Here is an 18,974-nt window from a genome sequence, read left to right as displayed (position 1 = left end):
TGTGTGCGCATGCTCGTCATAGGTGAGAAAGTGGTCTACCCATACGGACTGAACCAGCTCATGGCCCGCTTGCTTAAGGCACCAGCAAATTGCTGCAGCTTTTCCATGTCACCAAACATTCCATCGAAGCCACTGGCTCATCACACCTTGTTTTGAAGTAGGCTATGTGACTGTCAGGATCTTCTTTCTTGCCTGCCTTAAACTCGAGAAACTTCCATTTGAGGCTAGCTTGGTTTGGACTCATCGGAACGATTGGTGGGATGACGCCTAGATGTGGGCCTAGTAGATTCAGTGATATCAAATTCAGCAGGCGATTGGTATTTCCTATCTCCCTCTTCATTCCACTAAATAATGAGCAAACATGGCAAAGATCCATCAATCTATTGATCGACAAAGCGTAGAAGATTTGAGGTGATAAAACATTACTCGACAGCCTTACGTAACTTTAGTATGTGTACAACACCAACAAACTCATCCTTACCTTGAATTTCACGAAGAACTAGCACTACAAAATGGACTAGGTGTTGGAGTTTGAGGGAACACAAATCTTCAACCTCTTTAGTGAATGCAAGAAGCCACTAACAAGATGATGGATATGCAACACTCATAACTAATACTAGATTGGGAGAGGGAGATCCAAGCCATGGTGACATGGCTTAAGCAAGAGCTTGGGCAAATGTTGAAGCCTAAAATTGACATATTAGGAATTCAACTCAGACCATGAACAAATGAGGGGAATGAATGTTCCGAACAACCAAAAAGTAGACTAGTGAAGGATATGGCAAAGTGGGGTGCAAATCCTTCGCATTAGTTAACATAGTATACGCAATGCCCAACCCAAGAAAGCTATTGCACTATGAACATATTCAATGAATTATCATCTTTGGTTTTTACAAATAGACCCTTATTAATACAATTTAGTTTGGTATTTGCATGAATAACACATATGGAAAAAGTTGTGTGACTTTTAACTCTTACAAATACTTACTCTTATATCTGACTTAGCTTTGCTCTCCTATTTAGCATACCCTTGCATCCACATCCTACTACTTTCAGCTTTCTTACATGAATTTATTTAGCTTTTTGATTTTTTAAAAGCTTAGGCTAGCACTTAACTCTCTCCCTTAAGTTATGTGTTATGACTCAAATTAAATTTTAGAGGTGTTTTCATATCTCTTTACTCTCGAGAGAGTCGAGTGCCGGCTCATCTCAAAAAACATTAAAGAGATATGATAATATCTCTAAAAATTAATTGAAATTAAAATTTTTAAAGACAGGTTTGCACTCAACTCTCTCTCGAGTAGTCTAAGTTAGATTTTGGATGTGTTTCCATTATTCTTTAATGTTCAATGTTATCTACTTTTAAGTTTTTTAAGATTTAGGCTGGCACTCATCTCTCGGCTGTCTCTTAAACTGTATGTTACATTTTGAGTTAAATCTAAGATTTGTTTCCATTGTTTAATGTTATTTTTAAAAAGCTTTTAAAGACGTAGGCTAACACTTGACTCTTTAAAATTCTATTCTATTCTTGCTAAGTAGATTATGTGTTACACACCAAAGAAATAGTGATTAGCAATAGGAATTTCTTAGTTGAAACTCAACCTTAGGGAAATATAAAGTGTTGCAAAAACCAAGTTTTAGACACCATCCCTAGTACACTCATAGTTGATAGTTTATCTTTTTCAAAAGATAATATCTTTATTTCCACCTGCACTTAAGATAGGGAGGATAGACACATACCAATGATCAATTTGGTAGAACATATCAACAAAATAATATTTTAAAAACCATATCCAAATTAAAAATTATCATGTATGTCTTGCATATTATGATTACAATTTTTTAGAAAACTCAGCTAGATTTTAATAATACATGGATAAATGTGAATAGATAGCTCATACGAGGAAGTATTGTGAGTATCTAGAGCTCAGAGAACTTTAAAAAAAGTATTGAAGTATGAGGATGTGTATTTCTAAAGACATCATTAAGACCACTTTCAATATTGGCAAAAGCAATGTCCAAAATCATGTTTTTATCATGCTTGAGTGTGGGTGAGAACCCTATGAGAACTCTTCCTAGATATCTTCTTTGAAAATTTTGGAGAACAATACTTACGCCAGTTTGTACTAGAGTGGATTACATAAAGAATACCTAGCACTCATTCAATCACCAATACCTCACAATGACTAGTCACATTAATGCTTGCACAAGGTGGAGCATAAGAAGGTTCTAGGACAACCACAAATGCACCCACCACAAACCCTCCTACAATGTCTTCCATTCCATCCAAATTTGCACAATCCACATCTTTTAGTTTTTAAAGAAGCTAGGAATATACTCCATCACATATGTTCCCCCATTTATCTTCCGTGACATGTGCATGAACCATCTTATACTAACACATTCATATGAGCCACCCACTACACATCCAAAAGGTCTTTCCATCTCCATCTTCTCGCATGCACAGTGCACCCTCTCCCACACACTCACTTACACCTACACCTGTAGCCTCTCCATCACCGCCATTAGTAGAGAACTTGTTCAATCCATAGCACCATCATGGTCTGCTTGACTCAAGGCATGCTTGTCTAAAGGCAAGATATGTGATCACTCTACAATAGCTGTGGGTATACGTTAGTGTGGAAATCTTAGTATATGCACTATCAAAGAGAGATCTTTTGAGCCAACAAGGATTTATGTTTGCAAGGTCTTGAATTAAAATTCTTCAAAACCAACAATGCAACCAATCATCCTTCAAAACCAACAGTATGTAACATTTTTAATATTGCACCAAGATGTAGACTACAATTCAATCCTAACCAAGATGGACGACCATCTTTGTACACTTAAATGTGTGAGAATATGACATTTCCTACATACAAACAATTATTGATATATTAGTTCAATATTTATTTGAATCAGAGTACTCTATGCTCCATCATTGGCAGTTGTTCAAATTTAATGTGTTAGCTAATGTATATGTTTTAAATTTATAAGTCCGATGGCTAAATTTAAAAGTCCCACTCTTTATATGTCTCACAATGTAATTTAAATATGAGTATTTTTCAATTAATAAGTCTTGCAATCTAATTTAAATATGAGTACTTTTTAATTTAAAGTCTAATGCTATAATGTTTAATTCAATACTTATTTAATTTTTAAGTTTGATGCTACAACTTATAATTTCCTCGCTTTAATTTAAATATGTTATTTAATTTTTAAGTTTGATGCTACAATTTATAATTTCCTCACAATGTAATTTAAATATGAGTATTTTTTAATTAATAAGTCTTGTAATCTAATTTAAATATGAGTACTCTTTAATTTAAATTCTAATGCTATAAATTCTAATTCAATACTTATTTAATTTTTAAGTTTGATGCTATAATTTATAATTTCCTTAATTTCATTTACATTTGAGCACATTTTCATTTACAAGTGAACCAAAATTTTATTTAGAACTCATTATTTTTTAAGTTCTTCCCACCACTGCTTATGTTTTTTAAATTAATATTAGCACCTTAATAATGCATATGAATGTCTCATGTCGGGAATTTAAACTAACAATGAAGGAGGTCGATGTCTCAATTGATGATCTATAGAAGATTAGCCCACCACAAATGGGTGATTATAAATCTGGAGTTTGTACCTCAAGAGCAATATGGAGAGTTGAATCATGCAAAGGCACTAGGAGATCAAAGAGTTTTGCTAGGGAAGGAGAATTTAGCACATTCAATTGATGATAGCACAATAACAAGGGACCTACTTAGACTTAGAGAAGTAGCTAAACTAGTATGTTGTTTCTTCAATCAAGACAAGCTAGAAATAGGTACTCTTAACCAAAGCTAGTAGATTTAAGACACAAGACTTTGGATTCTATTCTACTTCAACCATGTCTATTTGCATACAAATTGTAAGTTGTTTGGATATGATACTTATGATAAGTGAGCCTAAATGTTTTATAAGAATACATTAGTCACCACTCTTTTTATCTAGTTTGTGACCATGATTGCCTGCTCATTCAGACCCATATTGATGGTCTGTGATGGGCATCTCCTTTATCTCCTTTGTCTCATAGATGGTTAGTTTCTTGTGTGCTTGATGGCATGTATGCATGGTCTTCTCTTGCTTACCCATATCCTAAAAAAATGGGCTAGGGCCATGTCTATGTCTATGCATCATATTAATCCATAGCCTTGATATGCCTGCTATTTTTATCTTTCTGATAATGCTTTTTGCTACTTTGGGTATGTACATACTTATAGAAGGGTGTGTCTTGCCTATGACCAAGTAATGGTGGCTATGCATACCCAGCCCTAGCCCAACAGTCCACTCATTTGTTTCGTTTATGTCCACGAGTTTCCTCTTTATGCATACGCATGCCTTTGCAGCTCAATTCAAATGATGGCAGAGTTCTGACAACTTCTAACTTATCCCAACTAGCTGCTCACTTAATATTTACCGGTTTTCTGTCTTTAAAATACAAGAAATGTTTTATGAAGTGGATATGTTGATGGAATGGTCAAACGGATTTACCATGGAATTGTTACATTCACCTTTTTCATTATATGATATTCTATGAGTTCTTCTTAAAGGTTTTATGAGACCTTGGTATAATTAGTTTGCAAGAATACAATTGTGACATGGTTTATGGTATTTTCGACTGTTCCCTTCCAAATCATCTCATTGAACCCCTCTTTCTACTTCAATATTTCTAGTTTTAGCTCTCAATATAATTCTTATTTTCAAGTTAAAACTCTGAGTTAGCTATGGATGGGAGTTCCTAATTGCAATAACAAGCAGTCAAGGATAATGACACCTATCTTCCCTTCTAGTTTAATCTATAATACTAACTTAAGCTTGTTGGATAGTGGCAAGTAACAATCCTTGACGCTGGAATTCTTCTCAACCCAATCTCTATAAGATCCGTTATTTTAGAAATGCCCTTTATGAATGTATATTCTGTTATTAATAAAAGTCATTTTTTCAAATAAATTGCAAGTTCAAATTCACTATTAACCTGGACAAAACCACTACCTATTTCTAGGAGTGAATTCCTAGTCCTAACACACACACTTAGTCTCCCTTTCACCTTTATTAGAAAGGTGAATAGTGGTGTCAGCTTGATGTTAAGTTATGATACTCATTTCCACTATTATTCCCTATTCTATTTTTACCACTATCATTTCTGACCCACACTCTTGCATTTTATTTAGGGATGGAAATCCATGCTACTACTTAAAGGATACTCTGCGGACAATCGTGCCCTTCACCTACTTTTCAAACTATTACCTTTGTCACATTCATGATCATTTGCAACACCAATTGCAGTTGTACCATTGGCCCTTGCCTCCCTTCTTTGCCTTTTTGGTTAAGCACTCCCCTTGGCCGCCCCTTCTCTTGGAGCTCCTTGTTGCTCCACCTTCCAACATCTTACCTTGAGCAGAGTTTCACTGTCAGCCCACTACTAATACACCTAGCTACAACAACTTCAATTGCTTTATCATTGGAACAATGGACTCACAGGTAGTGATCCCACAACCTTGGAAAATTGCTTTGCTTTGGAGGAGTTAAGCTCGCTTTTGGCATTTTTTCACAATATGTGTACCGGCTCGATGGATGGATTCTTCCACCACAAATTGTTAAGCTTGGAAGCTTGTATACCTTAAGTGTTCAGTATAATAAACTTACAGGCACTCTTTTATTGACCTTGATAAACTACATAGCTCTTGAAAATTTAACTATTTTTTATACGAACCCTCAAACTTTTGGTCTATGACAACTCCTTCAAACTTTCACTCATATACAAACTTTGTGTTTGGACACTAATCAACTCCAAGGCAACCTTTTGGATGCTTTTGAATGATGTGCCAACCTTGCAGGATTCTCCTTGCACCATGTAACCTTGCTCTTTGGTGCATGGGACATTTTTGCTTGCCTCGATAGTAAGATAAGATAAGATAAGAAATAGATCAAAGAATAGAAGAACCATGTGTTCTTCTACAATTGTGAGTTTCTTGGCTTTGTTGCCATCTGGTGTTGTGTCCCATTGACGAGACCTATTACATGCACGCGTTAGGCCTGCATAGTCTGTTGAGCAATCAAGTGTTCAGTCCGGAGCTGAGTGCTCTTACGCCAGATCTACACATCGCTTATAGTTCTGTTTGTTGTCTAGAATCTGGCTACTGTGCATCAGCCATGACATGGCGGCCTTCTGTTCGAGCTTCTCCAATATTTAGCTTCTCATCTCCACCCACATGGCATATCCTCTATGATCCTTTCCCTCCTCTGCAACTTCTCTTCTCCCTCCATGTGGCATATCTCACCTTCTTCAATTCGAAACCTCTCCTTAAAGAGTAGTATATATATATATGTATGTATGTATATATGTATGTATGTGTGTATGCATGCATGCGTGCATGTATGTATGTATTCTCTCTCTCTCTCTCTGTGTGTTTTCCCTCTCTCCTATATATATATATATATATATTATAAGAAATATACACACAGAGAGAGATACATAAATAAATAATATATCATAATGTATATGTAAATAAAAAATATGTAAATATTTATATTATATTATATATTATCTATATATATAGTATATATGTTTATCTATATTTAGACATATGTATAATCTTAAATAAAATATATAATATATTCTCTCTCTCTCTATATATATATACATACATACATACATACATACATATCTATATATATATCCCTTTCTCTCCTCTCTCTCTCTCTCTCTCTCTCTCTCTCTCTCTCTCTCTATATATATATATATATATATATATATATATAAATAAAATAATTTATACTAAGATGTGTGTGTGCGCGCATGCGCATGCGTGTGCATATGTGTGTGTGCACGAGTGCATGCGTGCATCTGTGAGTGCACGTGTGCATGCGTGCATGTGTGTGTGTGTACATACATACATACATACATACATATACATACACACACACACACACACACACACACACACACGCACACACACACATATATATATGTATATACACACACACAGATATATATATATATACATATATACACACACACATATATATATACATATATATATACAGATATATATATATATAATTTATTACACATGCTATTTTGTCATGTACCTTGTTGCAAGAAACTCAAGCTCAAAGTAAAGTAGCCCCAAGGTGACCAAGGGGACTCTGAGCATCTTTTTTCCTCTCCTGAAACAACTCCTTCTACCAAAGCCCCCAAGAAGAGCAAGACAAAGAAAACCTCTCCTCCTACTTAGAAGAAGCTTTTTGTGTCTAATGTATAGCCAAGGGTTCTTCTCAACTTGAAGCCACAAAGTTAGAATAATGTACTTGTAGCACCCCAAGGAGGCTCCTAAGACATTATTGTTGCCACCCATGGGTTTCTTCACAACATATGGTACTTGGAGCAGAAGGAAAATCACCTTCTATTGTATTTGGCAAGGGGTGTTATCCTCTTAGAGAATGAGAAGACTTCCAAGTGTTGTGACCTTATAGGGTCACTCACTTACATTGAGGATGTTCCCTATGAGGTTGTCACCTTCTTAGTCACCAAGGGTGTAGGCTCTGCTATGAAGAATATCTCAAATTTTGAGATAACTATGATTTTGACATGATATATCCTATTGACCTAAGATAATAGATGAAGAAAGCAATAAGGACCAACTCCAACCTTCTCCCACTTCTTGTGCCTTACATTTTTAATGAGAGAGTATCCATGGAGATTGAGAGGAAGAAGACCACAAAGAGTGAGAGCAAGAAGAGGACAAAGTTAAACTCTTCTCCTGGGCTTGGTGGTGTAGAGGCCAATAGAAAGGGTGCAACAGGGAAGAAATAGAAGTAGGTTGAACCACAAAAAGCTTCTGACTTAGAAGCTAATGATGAGGATGATACTATTGTGCTTGGCATGCTACAAGCTTTTGGTATAGTGTTTTCTAAGCAGAATAGAAAAGGAAGCACATTAGGGATACAAAGCTTGTTGAAGTGAGAACTTTTATCATTCATATAAGAAAGCTTCATAGGCCTCCCATTGATCCAAAGACAAGTAGAAGACCTCTTGAAAGTTGAGGTTAGTCCACCTCATAAACTTCATGTTACCAATATAAAGGCAAAGATGAAGATTAATCCTTTTGCCACCACTTTGGTCCCCTTTTTGGTCATGGTGGATCCAACTCAGTGTCCAGACAAGGGAAGTTTTGATAGAAGTAGATTAAATATCTATGATTATTTTGTTATTGGTGGGTTGCATAGTTTAGAGGCTAGGAGACAATTGTGCAATGAGTATCCTAACTCCCTCTACTTGAAAACTATAGAGTGCAAGATTTATGTTGGTCTCACTAACGAAGAGAGTATTCTATTGGCTTGGGACCACAACACTGACAATAAGTATAGACATTTTATAAAGAGGATGTATTTCTTCCACAATGAATACTTGGATTTCATGAGGACTAATGACAAGGTTACCATTCAATTAACGATTCATTGCTATCAAGAAACAAGTTTAATTTTTTAAGAGAATAAATGCTCTAATGCTATGAGGAGATATAACCAATTCTTTCAATTGGTATTTAGATCAAGCCCAATCTGGGACATCCAAGAAGAAATATTTGATATGTGGGAAAAGGGAGAGATGAAGGGACAGAAACATCCTTAAAGGGAAGAGCAAAAGAGCAGATGTTACAGTTAAGGCCCTTTTAGATGGTATGAAGGTCACTATATGGAGATCTATGCAGGGTATCAAGGATGAAAAGGTTATCCTATTTACATTGGCCTAGGTCATCATGAGAGCTCTCCCTCAATCAAATGTCTTTGTATTTTGAAGAGTAAGCTTCTATACTCATTTTTTGAATGAGTTTATTTTCATTTATGTTTTTAGTATGTTTATGTATAATTTAATATATTCTTATTATTGTGGTAGCCATAAGACATTATATGAGAATGCAAGAGCAAATGATGGTCAGACTCAATCTACAAACTTGGGAGCAGATTACCACAGATTATCCAGTGTCTAATGCATTTGACTCTTTGAAACCTTTCTTTATTGAATTCAAGAAAATAGTAACCATATCATCCAATTACTTTTTTTCAATTGTTATTAATTTAAGCATACATAGCATTGATCTAAGTATACTTATCATTTCTTTTGTTTGTGATGCAAAAAATCAGAGCAAAATCAAACGCCTTGGACTTCCCTTATGCAAGCAAATTTCTTAGACATATTGAATCAGCAAGGCTTGAAAAGGAGAGGCCAAAAGGCCTAACTCAATTAGAGAAAGATGACAACATGAAGAGCTTTAGCCCTCGCTCTGACCCTTTAAGGGTCAATCCATATAATGTTTTTTGCTATGACATGAAATATTTTGCACTCCTAGATGTGGCTACAAGTTAGCCATAACTGACATTCCCTATGGCTTCAAGCTAAAGGGAAGTGTCAATGATATTGCTCTGGGACATAAGCAGATTGATGCCATGGTTTTGGCATTCAAATCTCATAACACAGCTCCAGTCTTGGAGCTTCATTATTGTTCACTCATCTACCCAAGTAGCATCAATTGCAAAAGCTCTCATGGATCATTGCCATTCTTGGGAGAACATGATGCGGTAAGTTTTATAATACTTTTCTCAATAGTTTTTATTCATACTAAGATTTATTTTGATACATTTGAATATATTATAATGTTTGCTTTCATTAATTTCATTAACAGGGTGAAGACCAATCTGAAGCATGTTTCTAGAAGTTTCATTCAGCATTTTTAAATAGGAGGCCCTTCTTTAAACATTATTTAGTCCTTTTGGGTTTAAAACTCATAGAATTTAAAATATCTACTTGATGAAAGCTTCCAAATGTAAAGTGTATAAAGTTCCAAATTTGAAAGATTTAAATAAAGTAATATAATCAACTCTCTTTGTAGGAGGGAGAAGAGATCAAGGTAGCACCGATTAATTCAATGAATTACAACCTTGAAACATATAGCGGTTCTCATCTCCAAGAGAGTCTTCCAGTGAGAGTATTAAATGTAGATTGTCTTATTATATAGTTCTATATTCATTAAAGTGTCCATCATACCTTGTATAATAAGTCATGAATTCCATGAAAATAGGAATTCTCGAGCAAAAAATCTTGCCACTTTGATGGATCCAAGTTTGTACCAGCTATACACCATCTTTATAGTTGACAAAACTAGTGGTACACCATCTTTAAAAATGATAAAACCTAAGTATTTAAGGGGATTATGGGCAAAATGACATTTTGCTTTGTTGATTCTGAGGTTGAATAGGCCTAGTATGTCTTCCAAAACCTTAAGATGCTCTTCAAGGGTGGTTGTGTGAATCAGTACATCATCCAGGTATACTACCACTTTGCCCTTTAAAATCAGATCATGAAAAATGAACTTGTAGAGACCAAACGGTGTCCTGAAAGGAGTCTTGCATTTATCTTCCTGTTTCTCAAGATTTGCTAGCACTCGGATTTCAAACCCAATGAATTTGATCAAGTTAATCCAAAATGTCATCCATTATGGGCTCTCATCCTTTGCTATGACCTTGTTCAAGCATTGGAAATCAACACAGAACTTGAATGTGTTATCCATTTTCATAACCAACTGAGGCTCAGGCCCATGGGCTTTTGGAATAGTTGATGATGTTTTCTTTCAACATCATTTCAACCTACTATTCTATTTCCTTGATTTGTGGGTGATTGCCACCACTGTGCCGTTGAAAATGGTCTTGTATCAACTATAGGGACCTCATGAATGAGGTTAACAATAGTGGCTGTTGGCATGCTTGTGGGTATTTTGCCAAAAGCTGGTTTTTTTCCCCCAAACCCACAAGTCTGACAATTGTTGGCTTAGAGAGCCGTCGAGAAGAAATCCACTCTATGGGCTGCAAATGTGGCATCAAAAGAACCCTGTTCTGGAAATCAATCTCAACTTTATTGGCATCCAACCAGTCACATCCAAGCTTGATTAGAACAACAAGTAGCATGACCCATCTACAATGGGTTAGAGAGCCTCTCCGTTGGGTCTCAAGGTGGGATTTTAAAATGTCTTGAATTGATTTTAGGACCTTGTAAGCACTACTTGCCTTGGCTCTATGCTTAGCTTACTCTATGCATGAGTATTTTATCTTGAGTACCTCTCACACTTATCACATGTACAATCTCTCTCTCTCTCTCTCTATACACACACACACACACACACACACACATATATGTACGTACATATGTATGTATGTATGTATGTATGTATGCATGTATGTGTGTAGGTATGTATATTATATTTATATCTATCTATCTATCTATCTACCACACACACACTCTCTCTCTCTTAGTGCACATATCATATTTCTCTCTTGATCACACACCCACGTGTGCTCTCTCTTCCTTGATTATCTTCCTTACATGCATATGCACATGAAAACTCAAACATATGAGATCCCTCCCCATTCTTCTCTTTCTCACGTACTGCCCACACATATGTGCACATAGTCTTGTTACATGCACACTCTTGTTACAAACACTCTCTCTCTCATACACAAAGAAATTCTCTCTTGTGAATACGCGTGCGTGCATGCATTCCAAGTAGGAGAGCTAAGACGTTCAATAGACATAATCTTTGTAAGTTATCAAAAAAGATTCCCAAAATTTGTGGAGCTTAAGCTCCTTCAAAGAGGACCTCTATACTCTAAGAGATGTGATCCTCCAAATATGTAAGAACTATAAGAAAGTTTATGGAAATGTAGGATGCCAGATTTATCCCCCTAAGGTGGGTATTGAATCAAACTATTACATAAGTATCTACTCCTTACCAAAGAAAAATTAGCTTAATTAATTTACCCATGCATCATGCTTTTTGAATTTATACTCTCACGGCACATTGGATTGAGATTGGGCTCCACCTAATTGAACCAATTTTTGAGTTTTTCCCACAATTTCCAAATGGATATTTCAACAATCCAGACCCTAATTTAAAAGAACCGAATAAATTCTTAAGGCTCATCTATCTATAGGTGATGTATAGAGGTCAACCTTCAACTTTAGATAGATGGGCTTTCCATATATATATATATATAAAGAGAGAGAGAGAGGGGGGGGGTTGTTATGCCTGAGGGTAAGGGGTGAAATTCTTTTTGCATCACCAGATTCATCAAATGTGTCCTAGTTAGAGCTAGTGTTGTTGGCAAGTTGTACGCTAATCTCCTACATGAAAACACATTCCCAATTGTAAGTGCCTTCATCATCTCACATCTTGCGTTTCCATAAATTTTAATATAGATCTTGTATTTTCACCTTACCATGATTTGATTTAGCCTAGCTTATCAATGTTGGGATACTCCTTGGGGAAGTATAACTTTGATCTCAAAAATCCATATAGCCTCCATTGGTATTGTGGCTACTTTGTTGCAAAGTCTTCGACCAAAAAAGCAAACACACTCATGAAATTAAATAATGATCTACTCCTTGACAACCTTTCTTAATTTTAGAGGGCACAATAAGTTCCATTTATACATTTAAAAACATTTTTTGATGTTATTGCTCATCACCTTGTCACATATTATTGTTCATTCCCCTCATGATTGGTGTTTTGCTAGAGGCATGCTGATTTGAGCCTCAGGATTTGTGGTGCTTTGGGTAGGATCACCTCATTACACATTTTCTATGATATTGCTCATCCCCCTCACAATTGGTGTATTGCTAGAGCATGTTGATTTGAGCCTGGGTGTGGTGGCAAAATTCACAGAGATAGGCACCATCCAATCCCCCAAGGCCTTGATTGAATCATTCCAACACGTGGTTCTTCCATGCAAGCTATCCTTGTCTAGCACCTAGGTGCTTGCATCCCTGTGCGTGGGAACAACAGTGCTCGAAAAAAAGTTTTCTTCATCCTTTAAAATTAAAGGTAGCATGAAGATTGAATCGAGTTGGAATTATAAAAGTACATAAAAGTTTATACTACTACCGAAATTTCAAACTAAAATATGTAAATCCTATCCCTTAAAATTAAAGGCAAGTCTGAATTCCAACTAGGATTTTTATGGCAGGCAGCCTAAGGGGAAGTTTTGGTCTTTTGAGCTCTCCTTAAGCCATGTGTACAATTGTAGGCCCTTGATCTTGGATAGATCTAAAGGCTTGAAGCTTTCCTTCCCTAAAAATCAATCCTTCCAAATTTGCAAAAGCCTAAGATTGATTTTTTGATTGTTGTGCTTTTTTCTTTCCTGTTTGTGATTTGTATCATATGCTCTTAGATCCCTGCAATCTCTCACTGATCATACATACGTACATATAGTTACAAATCAACTTAATTATGAATAGACATTTATGAAAAGTGAAGGGTTGAGAAATTTGAGAATACAAGTGCATGCAATGAAGATGACAAGTGGGGAAAAATGAGACATGCTCGCTCTTCTTATCATTGGCCTCACTCCCCCTAAAAGACGTTAAGGCAGACACACACACAGACATAGCCTCCGAATTGCTCAAAAACCTCCTTTAACAACGAGACTTTGCCACCTTTTGTGAGGACACAAATGATGAGGATGAGTATCATCACAAGTTGATCTCCATCTCGTACATTGAAGCTCCCATAGAATAATAGAATCAATGGGAAAATGAGGTCTCATCGACAATGAAGGTAGACGCGGTTGCCAAAGTGCAAGGCATCGAATGAGCAAGGATTGATTTTTCTTTATGTGGGAAAAAGTCCCAGATTTAGCAAACTGAATCTCTGCATTTATCTCCTCATGTTGTAGTTCTCTCTCTCATGAGGCAGTGCAGCATTCCTAGTCTACTTGATCTTCTGCATGGCCACCAGCAGCAGAGCAAGCACTAGAAATCTAGTGAGCTCCATGGTGGTTTGCTATATTCACTCCGTCGTAATTCAATACCACCTTCTTCCATGAAATTGTGTCACGATTTATCACTTACAAGGCCTGGATAAAGCACTGCATCAGGTGAGTTTGAAGTGGATTGACCTACCTCCTGGGACCAACCAATGGAGAGGATCCTATTTTGTTAGGATTGGCTATAATACTCCCTCATGGGGAGGTCTAAGGTTAGCACTCTACATGATGGTTGGCGGTTCTATGTTTGACGACGTGGAGACTATATATGTGATTGGGTCATTCAAGTGTTTGGCTAGCCTATGCATGAAGGCAATGTAGCACGGCGGTTTCAGGCAATGGCTTCTCATGACTTCTATAGGATACTAGGGAGCAAAGGATGTCGGTCCTTTTGTCCACTCCAACTCCATGAGAGTCATTAGTTGTGTTGTCTAGCATTTGAGAATAGAGTACCTACTGATACATGGTTATAGGGACTTATAGAGAGTCTTCATTGTCTTTGTAAATTTTGCTACAAACTCGGTAGGGGTATACGTAGCTTTTTGTCAATAAATTTCTATATTTTCGTGTTCTCTTGTCACATGTGATCTTGTGGTCTTTTTGTGCAACGTGTAATTTGTATGTAGCTTTGGTCTCTTCATGCAAAGGATTGGGTAATTTTATCATTAAATCAAGCACCAATGCCAACAATTGGTATCAGAGCAAAGAAGTGCCATGTTGTGAACCTTTGCACCAACGATCTAACTCTATCCTAGAAAACAAAGAGGCTGAGGACCAGTATTTGAAGACGTCTTAGGGGCTTGATAGAACTGCTAGCCGACGAGTGTGTTCTTTTCTTGGCTGCCCAGAACACATTTAGAAAAATGGATTTTATAAAGAATGACAAAGTTGGTTTGGGAACAATTGTGCAGTTCAATGGTCATAATTTTCCTTCCTGGTAGCAGTTAACAACACGTCTGTATCGAATGCAAAAAGGACTCTGGAGCATGGTAGCCACTAGTACAGCTAAGGGTGGAGGACATGAAGGTGAGAAGATTCTAGTCTGGGAAAATAAGAATGAGAAAGCCATTGGGATTATATGACAAGCACTGGGGACATAATATTTTCATCATATTGATGTTGGAAAGATTATAGCAGAGAACTGGGTTATTCTCAAAACACTGTCCAGTGTATGTATGAAACATTCGAAAGCCATGCTGAAGCAAGAGCTTTTTGATTTGAAAATGGAGGAAATAGAGAGCTTGGAAGTCTTTCTTCCACATGTAGTCTCTCTTGAAGCAAATCAACAATGTGGGGTCCAAAGTAGAAGATGAAGATAAGAAGGCCATTCTTCTAAAGAGCCAACCCTCTAAAATATCATGATACTATTAAGATTCTTTGATGAGATGATGATACAGACTATCTTGGTTGTGTGGCCATGCTGTTGAGTGAGGAGTCACTATATTCTCACTTGGTGAACATGCCTATGCCTTGAAAGGTAAGAGAAAGGAAGAACAAACTTGTAATTACTACGGTAAGCTAGGTCATTTTGAACGACAATGTTTCAAAAAGCAAAAGGATGAAGCACATAAGGCAAAAGACAAGGCATGTGTTGCAAATGAGACTCTATCAACATAAGAGGTAGCGGGTTTGTTATTTGATGATACTGTTGAAGACGACTGGGCATTCTAGAATCATGAACATGTTGTTAGGACCAGGAAATAGCCTTCCCTATACCAGCCAGGCCTTGGCTGCGCAGACCTCTTGGACCTGTGGCCTGCTACCTCGGTCGCGCTCCTTCTTTTTTCTCATTGTAAAGTTGTATCATAAAGGTTTATCAATCAAGATGCCTAACACAATGGGGTCTGGCTCAGAGGGAATAAAGGGGGCAATGGGATTTGCTTCTACAAATGTGAATTTGGGTGGCTAAGGGAAGATGGTATTAATATCCCAATTGGAGCATCTAGGTACATCCACAAATTTTCCTTACATTGCTCAATCACATGTACCACTTCCTCATGAATAATGTTGTTATGTGCAAATTTTAACTGCACCTATTTGCTGGCTACTTGACCAACATCTATCAATTGTAACCATATTGAGAAATCTATTTGAAGAGACTTGTGATGTATTTGGGCTACGGCTTTGATGTGGGCATCTCTAATGCTACAATGCACTCCATGATCACTTGCTACTCTTGCACCTACACTTGGCGAGGCACCTAGAGTGTGGTTATATGTTGCAAAGCCCACAATGCTCTAGATCCCTCGTTACTAATCTGGCCTCATGTCTCTTTGATTTGGCCTCGTTTGAGTTGTATTGGGTTGAAGTAGAATAGATGTTGCTCCTTCAGAACCTTTATATCATGCATGCAAATGCAACTATTGAGTCAACATAACTTGATCTTCATCTTGGTCACAATTGTGTAGATTTGTTCAAACGGTCTTGTATCAAGGGGTAGCTTAAGGAGCTTGATTTCCTTTACTTTGGAGGAGTTTTTGCTTCCCTTGGCCACTCTTAGACCAATTGGCTACTTGATTTGTCACTTTTGGGTATCTTTTCCTTGAATCTTATTGCCCAATTAGTCAAGCCACTAGTTTCTCTTTTGGAATCGAGGGCCACACTATGCTCAATGGGGGCCAAGGTTGTTCTATGCTCATTGTTGCTGGTAGGGGGTCTGGCTTAGGTCAAATGTCCTTGGTGCAGATCATGGGTGATGTAGGTTGGGGCATTGCTACCTGCTTCATCATGATCTTGTATTAAAGCATGGACAAATGCACTGCTAGTTTACATTGGGCCTACCCACATGCACATGCCCATATCTGAGTAATAAGTAAATATCCATTGTAGAATGGGCTGTTGTTATTGTTAAATATGTTAGCTCTAAACTCCTAACATTGAATTTGTGCTATGATATCACTTGGTGCTTTTCACAAAGGCCCTTTGTTGTAGAATCGGGTGGTGTTAATGTTGAATGTGTTAGCTCCAAACTCCTAACATTGAATGTGCACTATAGTATCACTTAGTGCTTGTCATGTAGACCCTTTGTTTGTCTAGGTGGTGGGGCAATTCGAGGTTTCCAAATGGGGAATGAGTGGCTTTTGATGGCAAGCATTTGTGAATGATGTGCAATGGATGCAAGTCATGGTGTGTAAGTAAAAAATGACTGAGTAAGAGAACGAGTGGTAGATAGTGTATATCCTTAAGTGCAAATTTTATTACATATGGCCAAGCTACTAGATATAGCAGCACATAGATGCACTCAATGGGCTCAAATCTTTATGCCAACATGATGGAACTCTCCTACTTTGAGTTGTGGACTATTTATATATAGGAAGATTCTAGCACTTAATTAACTAAGGTGGGAGGTACTACCTATCACCTTTTCAATGATTGAATATTGAATCTTAGACTCTAATATTTTCCACTTATGCAAGATCCAATTTCGTTGTCAAACCATCTACTCCATGGCTAACAACCTTCATTCAAGCATCGCATGCATTAGTTTTGTCTTACTACCACCATCCCTTGTCTTTATTATTTCTCGAGTGGTGCTCAATAGATGACATGGATTGGTGGGTTTGTTGTGCTCATTGCTTCACCCATTCCTTCATCCACTTGCTCGAGCATGTTATCTTGTGGGAACATTGTCTAGCCATTGGCTCCTTTCATCATTTGGTTAAAGAACCTGGATTCAGCTATGATGTTAGTTTAATATTGAGGATAAAAACTTGCCCCAACTTTATTTCAAGTTGCATCTTTGTGCTTTTGAGCTATGAGAGTTGTTGCCAGAAGAGATATGTGGTTTGACCATGGAACTGAGGGTACAATGGATCTTAGCATTCACAAAGCAGTAGCTAGAAAGATCTATCCACTTTGGCACTACAGAGCTTCATCACTTTTGTATAACAATCCCTTTGGATCTTTAGACTACTTATCCTTTTGTAATCTGTATGTATTAGCCTTTTGTCACCTTTGTTAGGGTGTCCCATAAGGGCAACCATTACTTTCTTGCAATTTCTCAAATCTTGAATGCTTTGTCAACCTTAACTTTATTGTGTCCTTCTAGGCCTATTCAACGGTCATGGGGATGGACAGTGTGATGGAAATGTTACTGTTATTGGTACTTCCCTCTATGCTTCTCGTTGGTCTTGAAGCCTCAAAATGAATGCGACAAGCTAAAAAGGGATCCCCAAAAGTGACTATTGCTGAACAATGACCATGGGGTCAAATGGCATAGCTCTGTATGTGTAGGCAGAGATTGCTAGGATGATGCTAGGCATAGTTCTATACATGTAGGCAAAGATTGGTAGGATGATGCCAGGCATATGTGATGGTAGCATGGGAAATGTGGGAGTGGGTGGCTAAGTGAGTTAAGGTAGGTTGGTGGCATGGAAAGCATGGGTAGTGGCATAAATATGTATAAAATGATATGACCCTCTCATTGTAAGGTTTCTTCTCTTGCTAGGAAATAAAGGAATAGATTCATGGAAACTGATGTTAACATTGCCTTTTAGTAGCCTGCATGTTTGTTTTACACTGCCATTTTGCACCATGCCTCTCTCTCTTTCTATCCTTAGCAATAGCAACACCTGTCCATGAATCTAGGATAAGGGGCCAAAAACTTGATTAAGAGAGATAAAAAAGATTGGGTATATATATATAGAGCCAGGAAAGGGGGATAACTTAGGGAGGAAGAAGAGGGAGAAAACATTAGTAGATTTTTTTTTAGGACAAGGGTAACTTTTAACCTTTTCTTGTGTATTTAGAAGATTCAAAGCAATAACAATGTGCATTATTCTTCCATGTGTGGCTTTACCTCCCATCACTTCAACCATAACCTTTTGATGCCTGGCTACGGCAGCGAGACTTCAACATGGTAGAAAGTAGAAGAGATAGATGTAATGGAATAGGCCACGCTATAGCACCATTGTTGCAATGAATAATTCTATATAGGAGCTTTAAAGGCAAAACAAGGATATTCATGATAAAGCCGATGCATTGGAATTGAAGCGACAAGCATTGGACTTGGAATGAGAAGAACTGCATTGGACTTGGAGCAATGTGAATTGGACTTGGAATGATAGGCACTACAAGAATCACTTTGTAAGCTAGTTGAGACCCAAAAGGTTTGA

This window comes from Dipteris shenzhenensis, chromosome 1 (assembly GCF_047967505.1).
Source record: "Dipteris shenzhenensis isolate YYH24624 ecotype China chromosome 1, Dip_SZ_1.0, whole genome shotgun sequence".
NCBI lineage: Eukaryota > Viridiplantae > Streptophyta > Polypodiopsida > Gleicheniales > Dipteridaceae > Dipteris > Dipteris shenzhenensis.
Note: the sequence above shows the minus strand (reverse complement) of the source record.